Source organism: Muscardinus avellanarius (genome assembly GCF_963383645.1).
Source record: "Muscardinus avellanarius genome assembly, chromosome: 2".
Lineage (NCBI taxonomy): Eukaryota > Metazoa > Chordata > Mammalia > Rodentia > Gliridae > Muscardinus > Muscardinus avellanarius.
Window position 1 is genome coordinate 93,771,925 of NC_137787.1, and position 25,573 is coordinate 93,797,497.

The 25,573-nt window shown below is 32.6% G+C and overlaps 1 protein-coding gene across 1 annotated transcript in view; it reads left to right on the forward strand.

The window, feature by feature from the left end:
• LRP1B (LDL receptor related protein 1B) overlaps positions 1 to 25,573 on the forward strand; it is a 1,956,425-nt gene that overhangs the window by 797,284 nt on the left and 1,133,568 nt on the right. The window lies entirely within an intron of this gene.

Consider the following 25,573-nt stretch of genomic DNA (forward strand, 5'->3'; position numbering starts at 1 on the left):
TGTTGATTTCTGCATATTAGATTAAAAACAACTATTTCCCTCAATCTTCACATACTGGCTATAAATATGAGATTAACCCCATCAACTAGCTCAGCCACAGTTTCTATATGCCACTCAAACCTTAGTGCTCAGTGAAAAGTTCCTTCTTCATGCTTAGTTTCTCTTAGGAGACTAGAAAATGCAAAGTCCTATGAGTACTCTGAGATTGATAAAATAGAAGCCAAGCCATTGAGTAGCAGCCATTTGGGGTCTACATATATTGCTCATTTTCTTCACTTCGGGAAAATCTGAGACCTACAGTTAATCACTCAATATGAAACTGAGGCAGAGAGAAGAGCTATGGCAAATATATGCATGCATTTTTGAAGAGTCCTTTCAAACTTGGCTTTGCTCTGTCTTCTCCAGTGGCTTAGTGAATTCCAGAACTTGACAACTTTAAAAAAGAGTTGGTAAAGATGCCAGTTTCTGTGTCAGAAACATTCAAGTACATATGTCTCATTAAATCCTCTTGGGGAGAATCAGGGGACTTGATTTTATGACTTGAAAAAACTAAAAGGAAAAACAGTGGGAAATGAGCCCATGCTCATTCAAATTTGCTGAAGACTAGTGTCCTCTGTAGACTCTGAGGACTATCAAATGCAGGACCTCAACTGTTCCAGGACACAGCAAATTCAAACACTCAAACAAAAACCAACAGGAAAAGTTAGGATACTAGATATGTAAATACCTCTTTTCTCTTTTCTCCCTATTCACAGAGAAGCAGGAAGCTTTTTTTTTTTTTTTTTTTTTTTTTACTGGAACAAGTAGAAGTAGTGGGAATAATACCCGTGCACCCATATGAGTGATATGAGAAGAATATGAGAAGAATAATATGAGAAGTAATATGAGAAGAATGAGTAGATGTCACACCTTTGAGCACCAACCTGAACACATTCAGGAGTAGATATGTAGTCTAACATTTTCTATAGAGATACTGGGAAATGGGATTTTATTACTTCTAACATTCTTATTTTGTGTTGAATCAAGTGGAACCAACTGTACACAGTTTACTTTCTATCTGAGGGGACTGATATGTATGTAGCTATTTATTTTGGTACATTTTTGGGTAAAGAGAAAGCCTGGATCTTCCTATTCTACCATATTGCTTATACCAATCCATCCCTTTAATATTTTTTTCTAGGTCAGATCTATTATCATTGTACATCATCGGTTTTTTAATTTATCTGTTGATGTCTTAATTCTCCATTTTTATAGGATAGTTTTGCTAGATATAGAATTCTTGGATGCTGATATTTAAATTTTTAGCATTTTAAAATAGTCACCTCACTTTTATAGCTTCCATAGATTCTGGTGACAAATCTACTATTAATCTTATAGAGACTCCTTTTACTTGATAAATCTTTTCCTTACTGTATCCAAGTATCTTTATTTTTGACTTTTGAAATTTGATTATAGCATATTTAGTGGTTGATATTTTTGCATCAATCTTCTTGGGATTTGCTCTGTTTTCCAAATGAGTATCAAATTATAAATTTTCTATATTATTTTTTAAATATTTTCCCCCTACATTTTTTTGTCTCTTCTAAAATTACCACTGTATGCATTGTGTTCCAATTGATGGTACCCCATAGGTCTCCTGCAATCTGTCATTTTTGTTTGTCTTTTTCTGCTTTCTGGACCAAATCATATCAAATAATATGTTTTTTTCAATTTTTTTTTCTTTCTTCTGTTGGCTCATTTTTGCTATTCAATTCCTCTAGTGGAGTTTTATTGTCAGTTATATATTTTAATATCAAAATTTATTTTGGATTCTTTTTATAAGCCCTATCTCATTTTTGCATCATATTTCTCTATTTTATAAATGAAATAAAATGTATTAATCTGCTTTATTGAAATGATGCTATTAACATTTGTTTTATAAAGCTAATTAGTTGTATATTTTTATGCTTTTGTTCATACATTGTCATTATACATTATACCAAGGTGTAGACTGCTAGAAATACACATGTGCACAGTACTTTGTGTGTTTCCCTGATCCTACTCACTCCCTCCCCTTCCCCATATACATCATTGTACAAAACATTTTTCTGTTTATTGTTATTTCTTATTTCTTTTGGTGTTGTGTAGGTTTTTTTGTTTGTTTGTTTGTTTCATGTCCTGGGTTACTGTTAGCTCTTTGAGCATATTTAAGGCTTTCGGTTTAAAGACTAGCTACGGGGGCAAGCTCACAAAGTGCTTTGTGCATGTGTGCCATTATCACTACTAATTGCATTGTGATGTGAGACTACAATGCACCAATAAAGCTAGGTTAAAAATTAAAAATAAAGAAAATTGCAGGAAAAAATAAAATCTTTGCTAGAATATTAAATGTATTTGCTTCCTCAAATATGTTTCTGTTCATTCTTTCCATGCTTTATTTATTTTTATTTATATATTTATTTATTTTTTGTTGAACACAGAACATTTTCACTATAGTGTGTAAACTCTGGATATCAGATACTCCCACCATTTACACTTGTTTTTGCTTGATATAGGCTGAGGCTGCTTGTTACAATGAGAGGAAAACTTCAAAAAAGTCATAGTGATTTATATAATATTATTATTATGAAGAAGAAGAGGGATTAACAAGAAATAAACAATGAATCCATTTAGCAAATTTTAATTCTCTCTCTCTCTCTCTCTCTCTCTCTCTCTCTCTCTCTCTCTCGGTACTGGGGATTAAACTCAGGGTCATTTTAATCTCTGAGCTACACCCCTAGCCCCATTTTTTGTTCTTTATTGTGAAACAGAATTTCAATAAGTTGCAGAGAGTCTCACTAAGTAGCTAAAGCTGGCCATGAACCTGGGATCCTCCTATCTTAGCCCTCTGAGTACTGGAATTACAAGCATGTGCTATCAAGCTCTCATGGTAAATTTTGATTTCTTAAAGATAGTTCTCAGTTGGTAGCATTTCATATAAAGGGCAGTTTTTGATTCAGTAGACAATGTGCTTCTAAAACTTCCCCCAAATATATGCCTTAAATGTCCCCATTGCAAATTAATAATATTAAATTCAATTCACTATGAATATAAATATAAGGCATATGTTGTTCTCTGAAAGAAAAATCAAAAGATATATAATATATTTTGCTATATTCACTAATGATAAAAATTACTAGGCCTCATAGAAAATGTTTCTGGTGCCTTGGTTAGAGACAGTATCCACTAAAGGAAATGAATCCAATTTGAAATTAAATATATTTAATGGAGCTCTTAAATATAATTTAAACAAATTGTGCTCTTAATGTTTTTTTTTTTCTTTTTTGGTAACAAGTCAGCATTTTTTTGACTTACGGAGATAAAAGAGTTGGAATATGAGTTAAATGGTTTTTCCCTCCTTGTGTCATATTTCATGAGAGTTTTGGGCTGTTTGTTTTTGGGGTTGTGAGATAGTTCTGATGTTTGTTTTTGTTTGTGGTTTCTAAATGATATGGCTTGATATTACTAGACATTGCAAGTATAGATTGATGTTTTAATGTTAATTATGTCACCAAATACTTCATAAACAGTCTTCAAGTTCTTTAAATTTCTATATATTACTTGAAAAATAACTGCATTTCCAACAGATGAGCTAATTGTGTCAAAAATATACATATTTGCTAAGCTTTAGAGAAAAAATCTGTATATTGTAAAATTGTTAAGATGATAACATCTGAATATTAACTAACTATATTTTGTTATACTTGTTAATAAATTTCACCTGTTCTATATAGCAGCTTTCTAATAAATATGTGTAGTTTTATAGCTTAGAAACTTGAAGATCTGATTGAAATATTTGTAAGTGATCACAACTGTGCTAGGGCATCAACATTTCAGTAACTAACAGCCTGGGTATCATTTCAAGTATAAAATTAGCAGGAAAAAAGGAAATAGAATAAAAGTCACTTGTGAAATATTTATTATGCATTGACATTTAGAACCTCTCCCTCATTTGTATTCAGAATACTATATTACACAATGCAATATTTATCTGTGATATTTTCTATCCTGATTTGATGTATGTGTAGCAGGAAAACTAAAGAACTTCTCCATCAACAAGGAACTTTTCCCCTTTTCAGTAAAACAAGTTTGATAAATGCTTACCCTTTTTACATCTTCTTCTGTGATTCACTTTTCAGTATTTTCTATTCTTATTTGTTTGCTTTATCTCTGCAAAATCACAGTAAAATTCCAGGTAGACCTCATATCCAAATTTATGTGTTAATTCCCACATCTCAGACATTCACAAATTAATCACAGATATGCATACTGTAAACAAGAGACCTCCTTGATGAGTATCTTGAGATATTCTATAATTTGTGCTTTGATTAACTGACTTTCCCATTTAATTTTAGATTGCATTAAGTATCTTAAAGTGATCATTCTAATCTTACATTTTACCAGTTGTAAAAACTGAATTAAAAAAATTTTTTTGAAGTGCTAATGATTTAGTAACAAAATAAAAAAATCTATAAAAAAATCCACATTTACTGGCATGATGAAATATAAACATTTAGGTTAGCTGTGTTGTAGTGAAGCTTTTATACAGTTTTGGCATGAAACCTTTCCAGAGTTGCTATTAAAATTACATTGTTATTTTTGTTGTATGATGCTTTATTTTGACAAGAGGATTTTTTTCTTTGCCAAGTATGGTCTTGTGTTTTATAACCATTTCATATTTAAATTTGATGAAGTTTATATATAGAAATTGATGGTTAGAAATTTTAATTTAAATGTCTAAACAAAACCAAAGCACATTTAAAAATTAAATTTTTTTTGTTATGTATTAAACCCAGAAAATTTAACCATTTCATTGTCGCTTCTTTATTCTTTTTTTTTGGGGGGGGGTTGTGTTTGTTTATTTATGTGATTGTTTTGGTATTGATTATTGAAAGATGGGGTATTTTTACTTTTGAAATAGACTCACTAAATTGCTGAAGATTTCCCCAAGTTGCTGACACTGGCTTCCAACCTGCAATCCTTCTGTTTTAGCCTCTCAAGTTCTGGGATTATGGGTGTGAGCCACACCCATAATCACCTGTGTCAGTGTGGCTTCTTTATGGGAAATGTCTGTGCCTGAGATACTTAATGAGGTTCTCAGCAACTTAGTGAGTCCCTGTTTCCAAATGAAAAATACAAAAAATAGGTCTGGGAGTATAGCCTGGTGGTAGAAAGCCTCTGGGTTCCACCCCTAGTACCACCAAAAAGAAAAAAAAAAAATAAATAAATTTTAATTTTAAATAAATGAGATTTAAATTATACAATGGACACTACATACAATAAAAATAGTGTTGGACTAAAGAACATGGTTTTGTTTTTATTCTTGCTGTTAATAAGCACAGTGATTTTGTGCAGTTATCTTAATGTTAACTGTAAGTAAGCCTGTTGTACTATAGGAAGCTTAAAATTTGCTTCAGTTCTAAGGCTCTATTATTTATTTTATCAAAGGCTAACAGAAGCAGCATCTGCTGCAGCTCTGTAGCAGATTGTTTGTGGAAGCTGTAAATTATATTGAGATTCAGGCAAGGACATAATGACACCTCAGTACAAAAAACAATCAGGAACTCTGTTCCATTTAGAACTCCTCAGTCCTTTCCGTCTCCTGCCACCCTGATGATGCAGTCTGTATATTACTAGTTCCTTCATCTACTGAGCATATATTCCCAGTCTACCAGTGGGTTCCGGAAACTGGATAATTTTAAACCCTATGTAAACTGTGTTTTCCTATATGTATATATCTAACATAAAGTTTGATGTGTAAATTAGGCAGGGTAAAATGTTAAGGACAATAATTAACAGTGATAAAGAAAAATAATAGCAGTATACTTTAATAAAGGTTATGTGAACATGTCGCTCTTAAAATATTATTTTATATTGTACTCACCAGGCTTCTTGAGGTAATGTGTAATGACACAGTGACTATGTGGAAGTAAGACAACCTTTCATGCAGTATGGCGGTTGCAGTTGCAGTTTGAGGTATTCCAGTAAAACTAACAAGACTTTCTATTTCCTTTAGAACTTTATGGACCAAAGATTGACTTTCTTACTATAGTTTCTAGTAACTTTGACATACAAGCACTTTTTTTCTTTTTCCTTTTCCATCTTTTTGTTTAAGTACTTTACATCTTCTTTTTGGCATATGCAAAGTGATATTGCAGCATCACTCCTCTTGAGTGTATGGGCCATTAGTGTTTTAAACAAGGATGATTTGAAAATGAGCCCTGTGATACCAAGGAAGTTGATCTGATAACCAAGATAGCTCCTCAGTGACTCATGGGAGAGTAGCATACACCGCATGGATACCCTGGACATAATAATGATTCACATTCTACAATAGGATAGATGAGGTATAACTATGTTGTGTAGTAGAAAGACACATTGATGTTTATAAAGCCATAGCAATTTGATGCTGCTCTCTTGAAATTCATCATAATTTTAAAATAAATTGTGCTGAATTAATTTTCATCAAGAAATGATTTATGGACTAAACTTTCATTTTAACAAATTAATTGAGAAAAAATTTCAGCATTAAGCAATGTTTTGTTTGTGCTCTCAAACTCTGTAAGCACCACCTTCAAAAATACATGTAAAAGAATAAGTCTTAAAGTATCTATGAGATTCCTATTTTTGTCATAGATTCGAGTTATTCACTAAATATAAAAATGTTGTAATATGCTGGGTATGGTGGTACACGCTTAAAATCTCACGCTTGGGAGGAAGAGACAGGAGGATCACACAGGTTTGAAGCCAGCCGCGCTGGCCTAAGAGACCCTGTTTCCAAATTAAAAAAATATAAAAATAGGTCTGGGAGTTTAACCTGGAGGTAGATGGGTTTCCAAAAACCCCAGTACTACCAAAAAAAAAGTAATATTTTCCTTTTGAAAATCATTTATATTTTCCTGAATAATTTTGCTCATCAAATATTGGATATTTACTGTGGTAAAGGCACTGTGGTAGACCTAGGTTAGTGACCCCCAAAGGAATTCAATTTAATAATAGAAATGACATTTAAAATGCAATCATGGAATGTTAGAAGTATCATTAAGAATATTTGTAGTTATTTCAGTAAGAATTGTGAGAATAAAATCATATTCATTTTAAAAATTTGCACTGAGTTTGAAGAATGTTTAAGATTGGTTAGACATGGGTAACAAGTCCTAAGTGGTGAGAAAGGCCAACAAGCATATTCTCATTCAGAAGAAGCAATACATATAGGACAAGACTAAGATGCTCTATACCAGATTATGCAAGGTCTTAGATTTGTGTTTGTAATTTGATAATTTTTGATTGAGGAATTAAAAATATTTTTATGCTGGAGAAAAAAATGGTCCTAGTTATATTACAGAGATATTAAATTGCGGTGTTGGATCTAATGAAGTACTGATAGTTTTACCAGACTTTTAGAATGAAAGAAGGAAAAACAAGAACTCTTTCATTAAATACATGCTGGAATGAAACACATTACTATCTTAAAGGTTTTTCTCCCTCTTAATGTTGTTGAATTCTTTTTAAAAAATCTCTCCATTTTTTTAATTTTCTGTTGAATTGTATGGATCTTGATTCCAGTTTGAAGAATATTTTGTGGGTATATAATGCCAAAATCCTTTGAGAACAAAAAAGAAGAAAAACACAGCTTTTTAAGGCAGAATATGAAGTATTAAGTAAAAATATACTGTTGAATATTGAACCAAATGTTATATGCAGATTTGAGAAATCTCTTCCTGTGTTGGCTAAAAAGGTAGTAGTACAAACTCCAGCTAATGCAATGAGCCTCCTACCATATGCCAAGGGGCAACATTTCACTCCTGGTCTAGCCACTTACAGCTCCCCTGGAATGGCTTTTCTTCTGTGTCAGTCTGCTGATTTCCTTAGTGGGCCTTCCCCATTGCCATGCCCATCTGCTGGCCACTTACAGGTGCTTTTCTATTTTCCTGTGCACCTGTTATAACTATTCTTCCCAAAATGCAATGCACTAATCATTACTAACCAAATTATGTCATATAATTTATATGAAATATAAATTATAAATGTGTAGCTATGTTTCATGTACATATATAAAGATACTTCATATATGTGTGTATTAATATATTTGGAAAAAGAAAAATTTGTCCATTAATAGGGCCAAATAAAATTTGAATAATATTAAAAATATGTAAACAAGTCTCATAAAAATGAGGTGGGTCACAGTGTAACTGTAAAATGTCTGGGAGGGAAGTCATATAAAGCAAAGTGCATGTTAAATTAGAAAGGTCATCTTTGTTCTTGGATGCTAAATTGCACTCTAAATACTCTAAATATTTAATAGGGAATTGATTTGTCCTCTTGAAGCTATTAAGTCTTTTCCTCTTAATATATATCAGTTTTTCTGAATGATTAAATAAGAAAATTATCATCTCCTTCCCAGTTTAGGTAATTGTTTGGAGTGTGGAGGCAAGAAAATGAGTGACGCTTGCATTCTGGATCTGCTCTTACCAAACTAAAAATGACAAATAAATGATGCACTGTAATGAATGATAGACATTTTACAAACAACCAGCACATAAAAAGAATCTACTTAAACAGACCTTCTGAAAGACCTACGGCATTCTTCTTCAGATAACTTCACATTATTTACACCACAAGGTATTAAAATTATATTGGAGTCTTAAAAGAGGAAAACATTTGCATCAACTAGCAAATACTGCAAGTCCTGAACTAATTAGTTAAAACAAATGATAGTGTTAAAGGGAAATAAATGATGTCTAATACTGAGACACACTTCCTAATGTTTGGAATTATTGTCTTCTTTAAAATATTTATACCAAAGCAATTTTTCACAGATTAAAAAATTATTCCTGAAAACGATGATGTATGTAATAGTATTTGCATGTGTGTATAATAGTATTTCTCCTTTAAATGCATCAATACAATCTGAAATTTTAGAAAGCAAGGAATTATAAAGAAGCTATACTCATAGAACATATATCACTATTTTTTTTTGTTTCTCTTTGGTGGCAATGGGGATGGAACTCAGTAGCTTTTTATGTCTGGGCTACACTCTCAACACTATTTTATTTTTCATTTTGAAACGGGTCATGCTAAATTATTGAGATCCTCACTAAGTTGCTGAGGCTGCCTTCAAACCTGCAATTTTCTTGTCTCAGCCTCCCACGTGTGGGGATTACAGGTGTGCACCACCACACCTAGTTTAGAAAATATATCAGTTTTTTAAAGTGGTAAGAAAGCAACTAAAATTGTTAAAAATGTGAATAAAAGATAAGTTTTATGTATGTGGAAGTAATATCACCATAAACTTCCCTCTGTAGATCAAGATCTCCAAATTATTTCTGTGATAGCTAAAGTTACTTAATTTGGGTATCATTCACATTTCCAATAAATGCTAGAATTGGGACTTTCATATATTTGACATCATGTTGTATAATTCAAAATAAAATTGAGATAAGCTATGAGTAACCTACTTTTTAGCATCCATTATCTACTGTAACTAGTTTCCAAATAATTATGTTAATAACAATTAAATGGCATGTTTTATGCACTCGCACTGTCCATTTTGGAGCTACTTATAAAATTACTTATGCAGGATAATAAAGGCTAGATATTTCAGGTTAATGTTTTTAGAGCACTTATTTGTTAAGTAAACAAATGTAAAGAATGTGCTACATATTTATACCCTTGCACACTCAGCTTTCCTCTGTTTTTCTGTGTGCTTTTTCTAAGTCACCCTTGCTCTTTCATTCTGTACCCCAAAGGGAAGATGCACTTCCTTCAGCTTACTACAGAATATGCAGACATTAGAGAGAACTGCAGCTCCTCGTGCCTGGGAGTTGTTTTTCTCTGAGCACTGTTGTGATGCTTTTCCATCTTGCCTGAATGTGAACCTGTGTATCATACACTTTGACAGTGAATAGGTGCAGGTTCAGTCTCATCACCTGTACCTCCCCTGGCCCATATAGTTTTCTTTATGACTTGGAACTTCCCTACAGAATATATTTCTACATTTACTCAAAAATTAGTCCATTTAGCCTAGCGACTTTTTTTTGTGTGTGTGTGGTGGTGGTACTGGGGTTCCTGGAAACCCTTCTACCTCTGGGCTACACTCCCAGACACCTATTTTTTATATTTTTATTTGGAAAAAAGGTCTCTTAAACCAGCGAGGCTGGCTTATAACCTGCACGACCCTCCTGTCTCTGCCTCCCAAGCACAGAGATTGCAAGTGTGTGCCACCACGTCCCATCCGGCGGCTTAGTGACTTTAAACATTGACTATGTACACTCCATAACATACATTCATCCATGTTGCTGGATATTTTTCTTTTCTTCTTAGTTATATGTACAAATTCTTCCACAACAGGAAACATTTAAAGGTTGCCTCTTTTCCTATATGAATATGTTTTACTTATGTTTTCTATATAATTTCTGTGTCATGTAATTTCTTTTCACAAAAAGACTTTCTCTGATATTTATAAAAAAAAACTTTTCCACTTATTGTGGAAGGCTATTTTTGAAACATTTTGGCTTATGCATGAAATTAATTATTTTTAGGCTCAATGTTACTTGAAATGCTCTCCTTTTATTATCTGTCATCTTTCAAATCTAGTGGCTTTCTATATTCTACTTGTGAAGACCTTCTTAGATTCAGTCTTTAGAAATAAAACTATCAGTGTAGAATTTCTGGCATATATATATATATATATATATATATATATATATATATATATGTGTGTTTTCTCAAACTTAATAACCTATCAGTTACTCTTGACCTGGTAAAATATGTAAAAAGCAATGTCTCATTTATATTTGGGTTAAATGTTAAAATTTTTTCACTGTTCATGTGTTAAATTAGATTAAATTCTAAAAAATTATCCCTTATTAATTACTTAGATAATATTAAAATTATTATCTTATATTTTCTTCATTTTTGAGTAAATTGATATAATATTAATAGTTATGAAATTGTTTTTGTAGTGTGGCATCTCAGGTTTAAATGTGACTAAGATGTACTGTGCAAACACTAAATATATCTAATGCTGGTTATAAGGGAATAGGATACAGTATTTCTCTTTATTTAATGAAGAAAGTAAAGATAAAACCCTAGTATTTTAGAAAACATTTTCATAAGGAAACTCATGTCCAGATCTGGGGATGTACCTCAGAGGTAGATTACATGCTTAGCATGTGGGAGGTCCCAGTTTCAGTCCTAAATACTGGATAGGAAGAGAGAGAAAGACCATATCCAAATTAGGGAATTTTGTCATTGTGTTGTCTAGAAATGTTGCACATGTGACTGAAATACAATATAAATAAATAATTAGGAAAAAGAACAACAACAAAATACAGTATTCTAAGAATGTTTTTGAGGAGCCAGGCTAGGTAATATACACCTATAATCCCAGTAGTTGGGAGGCTGAGAACAGGATCACATGTTTGAGGCTAGCCTGAGCAACTTATCAAGACCCCATTTCAAAGAAAAAATGAAAAAGAGCTGGGGATTTGACTGTAGTTAGGAGGTAGGATGCCTCAGAGTTCAAATCCCAGTATATATACATTTATACATATATTTGTATACACACATACACACATACACACACACACACACACAAACACACACACACATGGAGAGAGATGAAGTTGTAGCTCTATAGTACAGCTGCTTATCTAGCATGTATGAGGCTCTAGATTCAATCCCTAGTATTGCAAAAATAACAAAATATAAATAAAAATATTTATAAAATCAGCAAAAAACAGGTATGTTAATACATATTATAGCCAAGATAACAAATTCCATTTATTATTCTATTTTCTACTTCTCTAAATTTGTCCTATTTTCATCTACATTTGCTACTTACACAAGTAGAGTGAAATGGTCATCATCTATAAAAACATGTTTGCACACACACACACAAACACACCTCTACAATAAAATAAAATTGAACATGTATTCTGGTGACACTTGGAAAAGTTTCAAAAGTTTGCATGAAGCCGGATGTGGTGGCGCATGCTTGTAATCCCTGCGCTTGGGAGGCAGAGGCAGGAGGATCTCGCAGGTTCAAAGCCAGCTGCACCGGCTTACGAGACCCTGTTTCCAAAAAAATAAAAAATAAAAAATAGGTCTGGGAGTGTAGCCCGAAGGTAGAAGGGCTTCTAGGAAGGAACCCCAGTACCACCAACCAAAAAAAAAAAAAAAAAAAAAAGACTAATCTTGAGCTAAGATTTGAGAGAATTAAAAACACTAAATTGTTATCACCAAATTAAATATGAATGAGGGAGATTTCCCTAGATATATAATCAACAGTTGAACCTCATAGTCAGAGAGAAATGTTAGGAGCTCTAGACATAACCTCACTGAAGAGCCTTTCCTTCTTAAGAGGATCTTTAGGGGCCGGCGTGGTGGTGAACGCTTGTAATAATCCCCGTGCTTGGGAGGCGGAGACAAGAGGATTGCACATGTTTGAAGCCAGCCTCACTGGTTTAAGAGACGCTGTTTCTAAATAAAAATCTAAAAATTGCTCTGGGAGTGTATCCGGGAGGTAGAAGGGTTTCCAGGAACCCCAGTACCACCAACAAAAAGAAAAAAAAAAAGAGGGGATCTTTAAATATATGCAGCCAAAGCACAATGTCATAGTATAAAGTCTAGTTTACACATTCAGTTTAGTTGTTAATATACTTTGATAACAGTCAATATCTGAGGTTTCAAATAGTTTAATATTGCTTAATTTAAAATGCAGTCAGACAAAAATAAAGAATTCCAGGAAGCTGAAGTGGGACTGGTTTTTGTCAATGCCATAATAACAACCTATGAATCATTTTACACAGCTACGTTTATAGCTCTCAGAGTATGGGATTTTTGATGAATCTTGCATTGCTTCAAATTTTGCTAAATGATTTTCAATTTTGCATAAAATGAAGTTTTATTTAAATATGTTCTCCTGCTTATTCACACTGTTTTTTTTTTTTTCTGTTCCCTGTAATTCTCTAAGTTGCTCCCCTTTTTGATTCTGCTGCCGTTATATCCTGGTGAATGAATGCTCCATCTATTTCACAGTATGCCTCATTGCTATGAATTATTATACATACTACAACTAACGGCTTCAGTTCCTAGAAAAGAAGAGATAGACATTTTTACTAAAGTGCTTTATTTTTAGTTTTTAATTGTTTTGTGATACTGTGAATTGAATCTAGAGGCATTCTACCTTCGAGCTACACCCCAATACCAATTTTATTTCTTATTTGTAAACAAGGTCTCACAAGGCTGGATCCTCACTAAATTGCTGAGGCTGTCCTTGAACCTGCAGTGCTCCTGTCTCAGCCTCCCAAATACTAGGATTACAAGGGTATATCACCAAGCCCAGCTGTAAAGTGCTTTCATTATTTTGTAACCTATACCAGTATGAATGACCACAAAATCACTTTTGTTTCTGTTTATTATATTTTCTACTTTTCCTAGAAAACTCCAGTCCATTTCACACTGTCATACATATACTGTAGTCCCAGCATATTTTACTTTTGCTATTTGGGATGTCAGTTACATGAATCAACCATGGTATGAAAATATCAAATGGCAATTTTCAGAGCATAAAATATTACTCTGGAATTACATGGCAACTCAGCATATGTAGCAAAAACAGCATGTATAGGACTCGGTACTATTGATCTTTCAGGCATCAGTTGGGGAGCTTGGGATATATCTTCTTTAGATAAATGTAGATTACTATACATTTTTATGTCCTTAGACAGCTAGAGATGATAGGTATAAATCTAGTAGAAAGAAAATAATATATAGGTATAGACATCTATATATCTCATTTATAATATGCATATTTTATCCTCTATCAAAAATTTCTTATTTAAATTAACTTAAAGAGCCGGGCTTGGTGGCTCACCCTTGTAATTCCCGCGCTTGGGAGGCAGAGACAGGAGGATCGCGCAGGTTGTAGCCAGCCTCACTGGCTTAAAAGACACTGTTTCCAAATCAAAATATAAAAAATAGGCCTGGGAGTATAGCCCGGAGTTAGATGGGCTCTCAGGAATCCCAGTACCACAAAAAAAATTTTTACATAAAAAATAAAATAAAATAATTAAATAGCTACATTAATAATACAGTTGTAGCCTTACATACCTTTTTTTTATCAGATAGGGAAGAAATTTTAAAAAAAGTGAAGTGATAAGTGATTGAGGAAAGGTATATGATTAATTTGATTGCACAAAGTCTACACATATTGAAACATCAAAGGGTTCCCCATTAACATGTATAATTTTATGATTTTCTATATCAGTTAAAATAAGTTTAATAAAGTAAAAGAAATTTTGTGGCCATTTAAATAATTACTGAAATTCCAATAATATCTTGGGTATTGTTTAAATGCTGAGTCATATCTATATTCATTCAAAAACTAAATGGATAAAGCAAGACATACCATTAAATGTGGGGTTATTCATATCTTAAATGACAAATAGATTCATTATTTTTGTTTGAAATGAAAAAAATATTGAATGTTTATTCGGCTATCACACAATATTTTATTTGTTTAATGAGAACAGTGAGTACAGTAGGCCACATAGTTTTTTTTTTTTAACTTCATCCTTAAGAATAAAATACCTTGTATATACCTGTGTAATCAATAGTGTGAGATAATAAAAATTGCCATGGTATAAGTGAGTATACACACACACACACACACACACACACACACACACACACAGCTATACCTGAAGTTTTTCTTGAAGTAGGGCATTGGTGTTTTATCATGTTATAAGAAATATTATTGAACAATGGCAAATAATTTTCCACATTTTATCACTGATTTTGATTTCATCTCTGCTACTCTTGTCATTGTAAGCTAGATTCCTCTCTTTGATAGCAGCATCAGAATGGAATCCATGCTCTTTCTTTTCTTTACAAATCTATTTCTGATCCACCATCTGAGTGAAGTTTTCAAAAACAGCAAAGCCCAGGACATGTGCTTATGCATGTTCTGTGATAAGACATGTTAGACAAATGCATAGTTGGAATTTTTCAATCCACACATTATGAGGAGGATCCTTCCTGATAATATAGTAATTCAGATAATTCCCAAGAATAGAAAATGGGTTTAGGATATGAAGAGTAAAAAAAATATGAAATATGAATATTATAATGAGAATGGGAATATAATTCGAATAAAATGTATGAATAGGGTTTGTCTGTGAAAAGATAACGGTATTCAAGATCAATGCAATTACGACTGCCTTCTATAAAATCCTTGTTAGTTACCTATTCAGACAAAATTCTAGGAAAGGGTATAAATTTTACAAAACCATTTGCTGAATGTTGCATTTCCTTCATTCATTAATTTGCATTTTGGCCTGATGTCTTGGGTTTTAATTTCTAATTTTTTTTATGTAGAAAGTAAGACTACAAACTAAAGTGATGCAGCAAACCTAACTTTAGTTTGTAGTCTTACTTTCTACATAGGCATATTTAACAATTTGTCAGTTCTTAAGAATGTTTTATTTGGAAAATAAAATGCTCATATAAAATAAATACTCACAGTTCTAATAGATGGCAGATTGGTAGACAGATGGTCACAAGGCTGATTTTATTTATGTGTTCAATCCTTTTAGTACATGGTGGTACTTTGTCTAAGTATATCAATACTCTAATATGATATAAAAATATGAAATAAAAATTTTACCACCTATCATTAATCATCCTCACCAAAAAAATAAGTTTCCAAGTGGAACTTGTGAAAGCCATGTAATGTTCCCAGAGAGCATTTCGGTAATAAAAAGGAAAATGAGATATAATAAAATGTTCTATTTTTATAATTTTTTTTTACCAGTGATAAACTAATAAAGAATTTGGCTAGACTCTGCTAATTCAGTTTCCAGTGATCTTATTAAAGATTTCTGCTCCAGAATTAATACTGTAAATGACTTTTGGTTTTTAAATGATTATTGTTATAGATTTCTGGCTTTCCACTTAATTTTTCAAATAGCTTTCATTCATAGTGGAAGAGTTGATTGCATATTCCTTTAACAGAAGCTGTTCCTATTGAGATAGTGACTGTTTCTTTTATGTTCAGTAATATTTCTCATTCCTTGAAGCATGTATTTCCATTTCTGCATATTCCCACGTTATTAATTTTTACCTTCTAATTTTTCTAGAAAATAATTGCTAATAATGTGGCCTTTATGAAAGTAGATTCCATAAGAATATTTCTAACTACATTGAAGTGTTAAATTTTGTTGTTGCATCACTCTAATTAATGGTTTTCTTTGAAGCTCCTTATAAAAATTATTTTACTGTTGAAGCTTTGCATAAGTAATGCTTTTCTAGGTACATTTTTAGAAAAAACCTTAATGTTCTATATAAAGCATATGGGTTTGGGCAATACACTTGCTTCTTCATTATCCCAGTGACCATCTAAGTGATAGGTTCTATATAATTTTTCTTAGATAACTAAATTTTTCTTCTCACTTAATGCCATTTCTTAAGTCTCTAGGATACCTTCTCCACAAACTAATTGGATAAAACCAGATTATGAAGAAAAGAAATAAAAATATATTTAATGTTTTCAATTGCAAATACTTTATAAAGTTTATTATTTTCCTCTTCAAATATGATTTCTTTGGCAATCAGTGAGATATAATACAAAAAACAACTTTTATTGTGGCCAATTTTTATAAAAGTGTCTATACAGAGAATATTCTTAATATTCAAATTTAGAATCTTCCAGGAACAAAAATAAATGGAAAAGATCAGTTCTTGATCACGTATGAAATACAAGAAAGATATATGATATACCCATTATAAAAATTAATAATAGACATTTTAAAAAATTAAACAACCACTTTATAGCCATGAAGGTGTGAGCTTCTAGTATTTAAGTTGGCCCATGAGCATTTTTAAATTTATTTTTTCATCTCATACTTCCTAGTGCTTAGAATAATAGATAATAATGGCATATTTGACATATTCTTTGAGAATTAGGGTAATATAAAAAGAATTAAAAAGACACTAAGGGAGGGGTGTATTAGTGCACACTTGTAATCCTAGAACTTGGGAAGCTAAACAGGAAGGCCACAGGTTTTTGACCAACTTCGACCACTTAGTGAGACCTTTTGCAACTTAATGAGATCTTGTTTAAAAATAAAATATGGCTAGGAAGTGTAGCTCAGAGGCAGAATTCACATGGATTTAATCCTCATCATAAAAAAAAGAGGTGCCAAGAAGTAAGATTTTTTTTCTTAATTAAAATAGAGTTTGGGGTTATGAAAACAAGTCAGATAATACTCATATTTTCAGGGTAGGCTAGAACATTTTAACACTCCCATTTCATAGTCTTGTGTAAGTTGGATGGGTGGTGGCACACTGCCAAGTTCTTATATAGATATCACCCAGGATCCATCTATGATAACTCTTTTCTATTTGCATCGTGATGGGATGGTAAGAATGGAGACAATAACACAGTGAGGTTAGTGACCATCCCTGAAATTAGCATATCTAACTTGAGCCCACATACTATCAGCTAGAACCTAGTCATATGTTCCTCAACCTGATTCTAAGGGATTTTGGAAAATACCATTTTTCAATGTGCTTAGGAAAAAGAAAATGAAGTGTTTTTGTTCACCAGTTTTTTCAATTTTAAAAATCAGAATTATAAGCCGGGCGTGGTGGTTTACGCTTGTAATCCCAGCATTTGGGAGGCTAAGGCCAGAGGATCGTGGTTCGCGGACAGCCTCAGCTACTAAGTGAGGCCCTCTGCGACTCAGTGAGACCCAGTTTCAAAATAAAAAAATAAAAAAAAAAACAGGGAAGGGTGTGTAGCTCGGAGGTCGAATGCCCCTGGGTTCCATCCCCAGACCTGAAAAAAAAATCATAATTATATCTGTATATAACCTATAACCAGCCCTATATAATAAGTAAAAAACAGTTTGTCCTAGAAAATTATATTTTTTCATATATAATGATAGCTAAAACTATGGAAAGTGTCATACTGTCATACTTTCAATTTTTACAATTTGAACCACAATCAATATACATATAAACCATTCCCTTTAATTCATAAATCTGTTGCAATTTTGTATTTCCTCCTATTATTACCACAGAGACACTACATCAAATATTTTGGGGTTTTTTTTGGAAAACATTTTTTGATAAAAGTTATAGACCATGATTTATTAGATGGCATTTCATATTATGACCAAGAGTGTAATACTTATACTTTAATAAACATCAGTTGCTTTTACTTTCATGTGAAACACAGGAGCCATTATTTAATAGGATATCTTCTGAATCATTAATAACATTAATTTGTATAACATTTTTGTAAGCATCTGTTTAAATATTTTATTAGTTTTAAGTCAATTAACCAAAAGTCTATTCAAGCTCAAGATAAAGAAATAGAATCCATGAGTTGAATAGGAAAATATCTTTCTGGGATCACAATGGTACTTAAGCATTAATCATCTAAGATATTAACACTAGGAGAAATTGTAAGCAACATTTGTAAGCTCTCTATACTATCATTGTAATTTTGCTGTAAGTCTAAGAAAGTTCCCAAATAATAATTATAAAATAATTATAAAAATATCACCATGGCTTTAAAGCTTTAATATGTATGTAATAGATTTCTGTTCATAAGCATGTATTGATTACTTTCAAAGTACAATAGTATATCAGTAGTTCAAAATATATGCAGATATTTTTGAGTTTTCTAATATCATGTATTGTACACTAAAAAAATGTCTAATTAAGAAAAAAGTGGATCAGGGGGTCTACTAACTGATCTCCTTAAATTGATTTTTCTAATTCTAATCAATCTTTCACACTGCAGCCAAACTAATCTTCTTCCTGCTTATCTCTCGTTATATTATTATATTTTTTCCCAAACTCATTTCTCTATAGGAACAAATATTCGCAGTGTGTCAAATATTCAGTGCTCTCATGTCTCCAGATTGTTTTCATTTTCTCTTTAAATACAGATTTTTTTAAATTTTCCATATGTGTGATTTTTTTCTTCATACTCCCACCATAGCCAGTTTACTATCTCATACCACTTTTATTTTTCTGCTGACTGGTTCCAACCAGTTTTAATTTTAATTTAATTTGAGCTTTAATTTTTACATCACATATTCTAGTCAACTCTAATCTTTTTTAACAATTATAAGATACTGGTATCGGATGCTTCTTTTTAGTCTCATTCATGCTTGCAAGCCACGATACTGAGTGTTGATATATACGTGACATCCACTATACTTGCAGCTTTATGGAAAAGGGCTCTATATTGCTGTATTCCCAGTGGATAGCACAATAACTGACATATAGTGGACCTTATTATGCTTTTGATAACTTAATGAATGAATAAAGTTTTAGATTGTATAATGGGTTTGAATCTTCAGTGAAAACTTGCTGGAAGAAGTAGGTCTTTCTTTAAAAAAAAGACATGATAGCTACTATGAATATGAATCTCAAACCTCTTTAGAATCATATTAATGATTTTAATACAAACTTTTTCCCTCGTCCTAGATACAAACACCTCAGAGAAATGATGCTATTGGCAAATTCCCATGAAATATAAATCTATGCATATAATTTAATTTGTACAAATATATCTTCTCTAACAATGTATATTACTTTATAATATCAAGTAGTTAGGTATTTAAGTGTAATTTTTGGAAAATACTATATTTAAAATATAAATATACATTGTACAGTGTAAGTCAGACTATTCAAAGAAAAATAGGGGTTCAGTCTTAGAAGTTAAGGAAAAGAAAGAAAGTAATGCAATAAAGTAATTTTAAGGTACAGAGGAGAGGCCATGATAAATATGTTTAATAAAATATGGATTTTGTACTAAAGAAAATCTTAGAAATTGCAATTTACATATAGAATATATTTGATTAAGAAATATTTAGTGACTTCTTAAAGCTGTATGAGCAACTAGTGGTAGAACAAAACAAGAATGTCAAATCTTGAGTCTTTTGATTTTCTTAATTTTAAACCTAGTGCTCATTTTTATTCCACAAAATTACTATGGGTAAGTTTTTTATAACAGTGTTTGGTTTGGTGTAGTAAAAGTTGATAGAAGGCATAAAATTTGATCTCAAGCAGGTAAACCTACTTATTATACCAATTCAATTATTGTCAAAGAGGATATACACTTAAATAGTAACAAAAAACTTACGCTAAATTGAACTATATTTCACATAAAGTAATAAAAATTCTCATTAAGCTTCAGTCACATTTGGTCATCTGTAATTTACATCAATAGGGAGAAATTTATGTTTTGTCGCATGTTTATTTTTAGAAATAAAAATACTTTAAAATAACTTGATAAGGCCAGGCATCATAGTGCACGCTTGTAATCCCCGCACTTGGGAGGCGGAGACAGGAGAGAGTCGTGCAGGTTCGAAGCCAGCCTAGTTGGCTTAAGAAACCCTGTTTCCAAATAAAATATAAAATAGGTCTGGGACTGTAGCACAGAAGTAGAAGGGTTCCATCCCCAGTACCACCAAAAAATAAAAATAAAATAACTTGATAAAATGATAAACTGATGACTAGTTGTTTCCTAAGGATAACTTGCTTTTCATTATAAAAATATTTTCACAATGGCAGTGTAAAAAATGAATCAAGTCTGAATTTCCCTATAAAGTCTGAATAATATACTTTATCATCCAGTAGTTGGTTATTTCAAATTTAATTTTTAAATTGGAGTTTTGGTGTCAATATTACCATAATAGATTTTTCACTGATTTCTGAATCAATGAAAGTTTGGAAGTTAAAAAATGTCAGTGTGCTAAAACACTGTAATTTGTAGGTGACCATCTAGAATTTAGTGTCATTCTGGTCTGGACACATGTGAATACTGACAAGCTTTTGAAATAGTCCACGTTTCCTTTGATACCTTCTCTCAGTAAATTTTCCTGTTCCTAGTTATTGTCTTCTAAGCGTCTTGCATTGCCATATTTTTTCTGCCTTCTAAGGAAGATAAAAAGTCATGTCCGAACAGTTTTGTAACCCTAATACTAATCCTCTCTGCCCATATATTTGCCCCTTTGAATCTTCATATAATCCCAAACAGCTTTACTTTCTTCACAAAACCATCATATTTCCTATATTTTCACTATGATATTCTTTGATGACAACAGAAAAGAGACAGAGGAAAGAACTGAGAGCATATTGCATTGATTTGTATCTCCTAATCCTATCCTTCATGGCCACATCTTGACCCATAAGATCATATTATAAGTACAGTATTCACATAACTTGTTTTAAGAGTAATATTGAATTATTTGATTTTCAAAAAATATATACAGTGTTAGAGAAGATATATAGTTACTGGTTTAACCATATATATATATATATATATATATATATATATATATATGCATTACATTAGAATTTGTCTATAGGGTGATTTTTTTCTGAAGGTCGCTATTCTCATCCAGGACAAAGAATGAGGTTTGTAGCAAACTCACTATTATGGTTTTAATAAACTAAAGAGCTTTGAGATTCTCTTTTTTCTGTATCCCCAAATTAAAATTTCCCTTCTCTTCTGAAAATTCTTTTTGAAGTTTATATTCTCTTTAAACATTTTTCTTTACATTTATTTTAAAAACCACAGGTCTTCTTTTTGGCAAATATAAATTGTAGGGACTTTTGATATATCACAATATACTCTGACATGTGTATCCATGTGTATGTTAATGTGTGAAAAGGTACATTTTATTAAATATGCAGGGGTTTGTTAGCCAGCGTTTTAGTCCTGTTACCAAATACCTGAGAGGAGCAATGTAAAGGAGGAAAGGTTTATTTTGATTCATGCTTATTGAGGTTTCAGTTCATAGTCAACCTGCTCCATTGCTCTTAGGCCTGTGGTTAGGCAGAAACATGATAGCAGAAGGGCATGGCAGTGGAAAACTGCTCATCTCATGTCAGCTGGGAAGCAGAGAGAGACAGGAAGGGACCAGGGACAAGATATAGTCCCAAGAGCACTCCCCCCAAAGAATTCACTCTCTCCATCTAGGTTTTACTTTCTACCATATTTACCATCTCCCCCAAATCCATCCAGCTATGGATCCCTCAATGGTTTAATTCACTGATCAGGTCAGAGCCTCCATGATCCAAACACTTCCTCGGATCCCCATGTTAAAGCAGAGTTGCCTTGGGGACCAGTTCTTCAACACATGCGATTTTGAGTGATACTTCATATCTCAACCATAACAGATAGAAGATGAATGTCCAGTTTACTAATTAGTTATCCATGGTTATTATTTCTGAATCATTTGGTTTGGATATGATTTGTTCCCCAGAGTTTCATATACTGCAGTGATTTTGCAGTAGCAAAATCATTAAGGGGTGGGTTTCTATGGAAGCTCATTTGATCATGGGACTCCATCTCATTAATGAATTAATATTGAGTCACAAAAATGGGTTAAGTCTTTTGTGACTGGATTAGTCCTCATGAAAATGGATTGTTATAAAGCGTATCACCCCATGCATTTGACTTTTTATGCACTCAGCCATTTCCCTCTTACCTTATCTGCTACATTGTGATTGGGAATGATTTCAGAAAATGGACTTGGGATGCTCTCTCTGGTTCAAGGAGGGCTAGGACATGGGTTGGGCTACTTCTTAAAAGGAAATAAATGATAAACATGAGTGGTATACACATGATACTGATTCTGTAGGCACACAAAATGTGCATACTATGGGGTCATGGTGGCTTCCACAAGATTTCAAAGGAAAGCCAAGGAGGTTTGTGTCTTAGTATTCTTATTGATATAATCCAAAACAACTGACAACACAATTTAAATGAACAAAGATTGATTTATTTGTTTACAGTTGTAGAAATTTCAGAGATTCGGTTCATGTTAGGCTGAGTCTGTGGAGCTCAGGGAATAGAGGTGTTAAGGAGAGGAAAAAAGCTCTCCTTTAACATCATGGAGGACAGAAGAAAGAGAGTGTAGGCAGAGGAAGAATGACTATATATAACTCCAAGGGCACACCCTCATGCATCCCTCTTCAGGAACCAAGCCTTGCCTCCAACATGGCTGCCTACTCTTCATTAGGTCTCAGGGGATATTATAAATCCAAAACATTACAGTCTGGCAGAGACTTACTCCAGAGGCAGAGCATCCCCAGAAAGTTTGTGTAGCATGTATGTTATTGTCAACATGATTTACATTATGATATGAGACTAAAATGCACCAATAAAAGTACAGACAAGAAAAAAAGAGAGAGAGAAAGAAAGTCCCAATGAGAAGATGCCTTTTAGGGCCACTGGGACTGGAGCTACAGCCAGAACACAAGAATAAAGAGCCACCAGCAGTATGCAATGGCCACTTTAGGATACTATAGATGCTGGATTCCTAACCATGAAAACATCCATGTGAGCATAAACAAAGGTATAGAAGCAGCACTTTCAGAGGCCTCTGGGGCTTACTTTACCAACATGTACATATGATACTGAATTTGGAGTTTTCAGATTCAGAGTCTGCCCTGATTTGTGTTCATGTTGCTGAGATCTGTGATTCCTTTATTTTGATATATGACTAGTAATGTTAACCTTTTGGATGTTTCAAAATCATATCCTAGAAACATCCTACTTGTTTTTAACTTTACAACCTCATAGCTAGTAGGATTTATTTTGCCTTGAGTCTCTGATGTGACATTGGACTTGCACTTTTGATTAATGCTGGAACAAATTGAGATTTTGGCATTGTTGGGAATGGAATGGTTGTATTTTGCATACAATCAAGTCTTGATCCTGAGGGTCCAGGGACAGAATGTTAGAGTTTTGGTTTAGATGTGTATTTTATTACAAGAGGCTTGTGGCTTGGTTCCCAGTATGGTCTTATTGGGGAAGTAGGAACTTTAAAAGGTGACTTAGCAATGGGTAATTGGATCATGGAGGATTTATACTCATGACTGTATTAGTGCTTTTTTGTGGGAGCTTGTTAAGTCTGAAAAGAGTATTTAGTTTCTATGAGAGAAGTTGTCATAAAAAGAGCATGTTTGTAATCTTTTGATTGTTTCTTTTTGCCTTATCATGTGATCTCTTTCTTTGATATAGTTTATCATGAGATATAGTTTTTCATGAGATCCTCACCAGAGCCAAGAACCTGCTGAACCATCATCTTGAACCTTCAGAACTACGAGCTAAATAAAACTCTTTCCTTTACTAAGAACCCATATTCTGGTGTTTTGTTATAACAATACAAAATAGACTGAGACCATGAGGAGATGCTTGAAATTTAGGAATTTTATTATGAGAAGACCCAGATATTTCGGAGTACAATGAAGTTTCATTTTTTTTAATAACAATCACTTGAACATTCAATAACAAATTCCTCATAGATAGCCTCTAAGACTGCTTGCACTTAATTTTTCTGTAAAATGAATGTTCAAAAATATTCTCGTGAATCATCTAAATTATTACTATAAAAACAACATTAAACCACTAGTTCTGCCTATTTTTTCAGAAAGCTTTAATGCAGTTTCTATTATATGTAAAATGATGTTTTAGTTATACATTTTAGACTATTAATATTTGACCATTATGTTATCTGATATACTCTTGCTTCTAAATCTAATTTATTAAAGGAAATTTATTATAATTCTGTGCTTAGAAAACAGAAACCTTTAATACTATAAAAATGGATCCTTGTTTCCAGTACATGTTTTAAAACCTAGTTGTAGAGCCGGGTGTGGTGGCGCAGGCTTGTAATCCCCGCGCTTGGGAGGCGGAGACAGGAGGATCGCGCAGGTTCGAAGCCAGCTGCGCTGGCGTAAGAGACCCTGTTTCAAAAATATAAAATAGGTCTGGGAGTGTAGACCGGAGGTAGAAGGGCTTCCAGGAACCCCAGTACCACCAAAAATAAAAAAAATAAGAATAAAAAATAAAACCTAGTTGTACATTCTTATAAATTTTTCTTCATCCACTCCTTCCCCACCTTACTGAAATATCATTGCTCTGTAAAAAATCATGTAGGCATGTATTTGCCACCATATTCCTATTTAAACTGGACAGTGGTAAAAGATGACATAGACATTGAAGGTAGTGCATAAATTTTAGACTGAAATATTTTTTGCATTTACAAACCACACCACATATGAAGAGTATTACAAAATGTATGTGGACATTCTGAGTTTCATAATCCGGTTTGTTGTAGGTATAAAATACTGCACTTAACTAGATTGCTGTTCAATACTTGGTCTGATTAGACACAAATGTTTTGTTTTGTGAAATGCCATATCATTATCTCAAGAAATAGTGTGGATATGTTATCTTGAGTACTTATTTCCATTCAACTTTGGAGGATTAAGATTTCAAGGTGATGACAGAAATTTTTCATCACATGACTTTAAGTTTTAGTACTTAATCCTTATAGTTTCTTATATTGCTAAAATATTGCTAGACCCTAACTTTAATGAAAAGTGCAAATAGATTTGATGAATGTATTGGTAGCTGAATGAGTGCTGCTTATCAGAAATAAACTGTAGCCGTGATACTCTAGGGTGTTGCTACTTTTACTGATTTATCTGAAAAGTAAATTAAATGTCAAAATAGTTT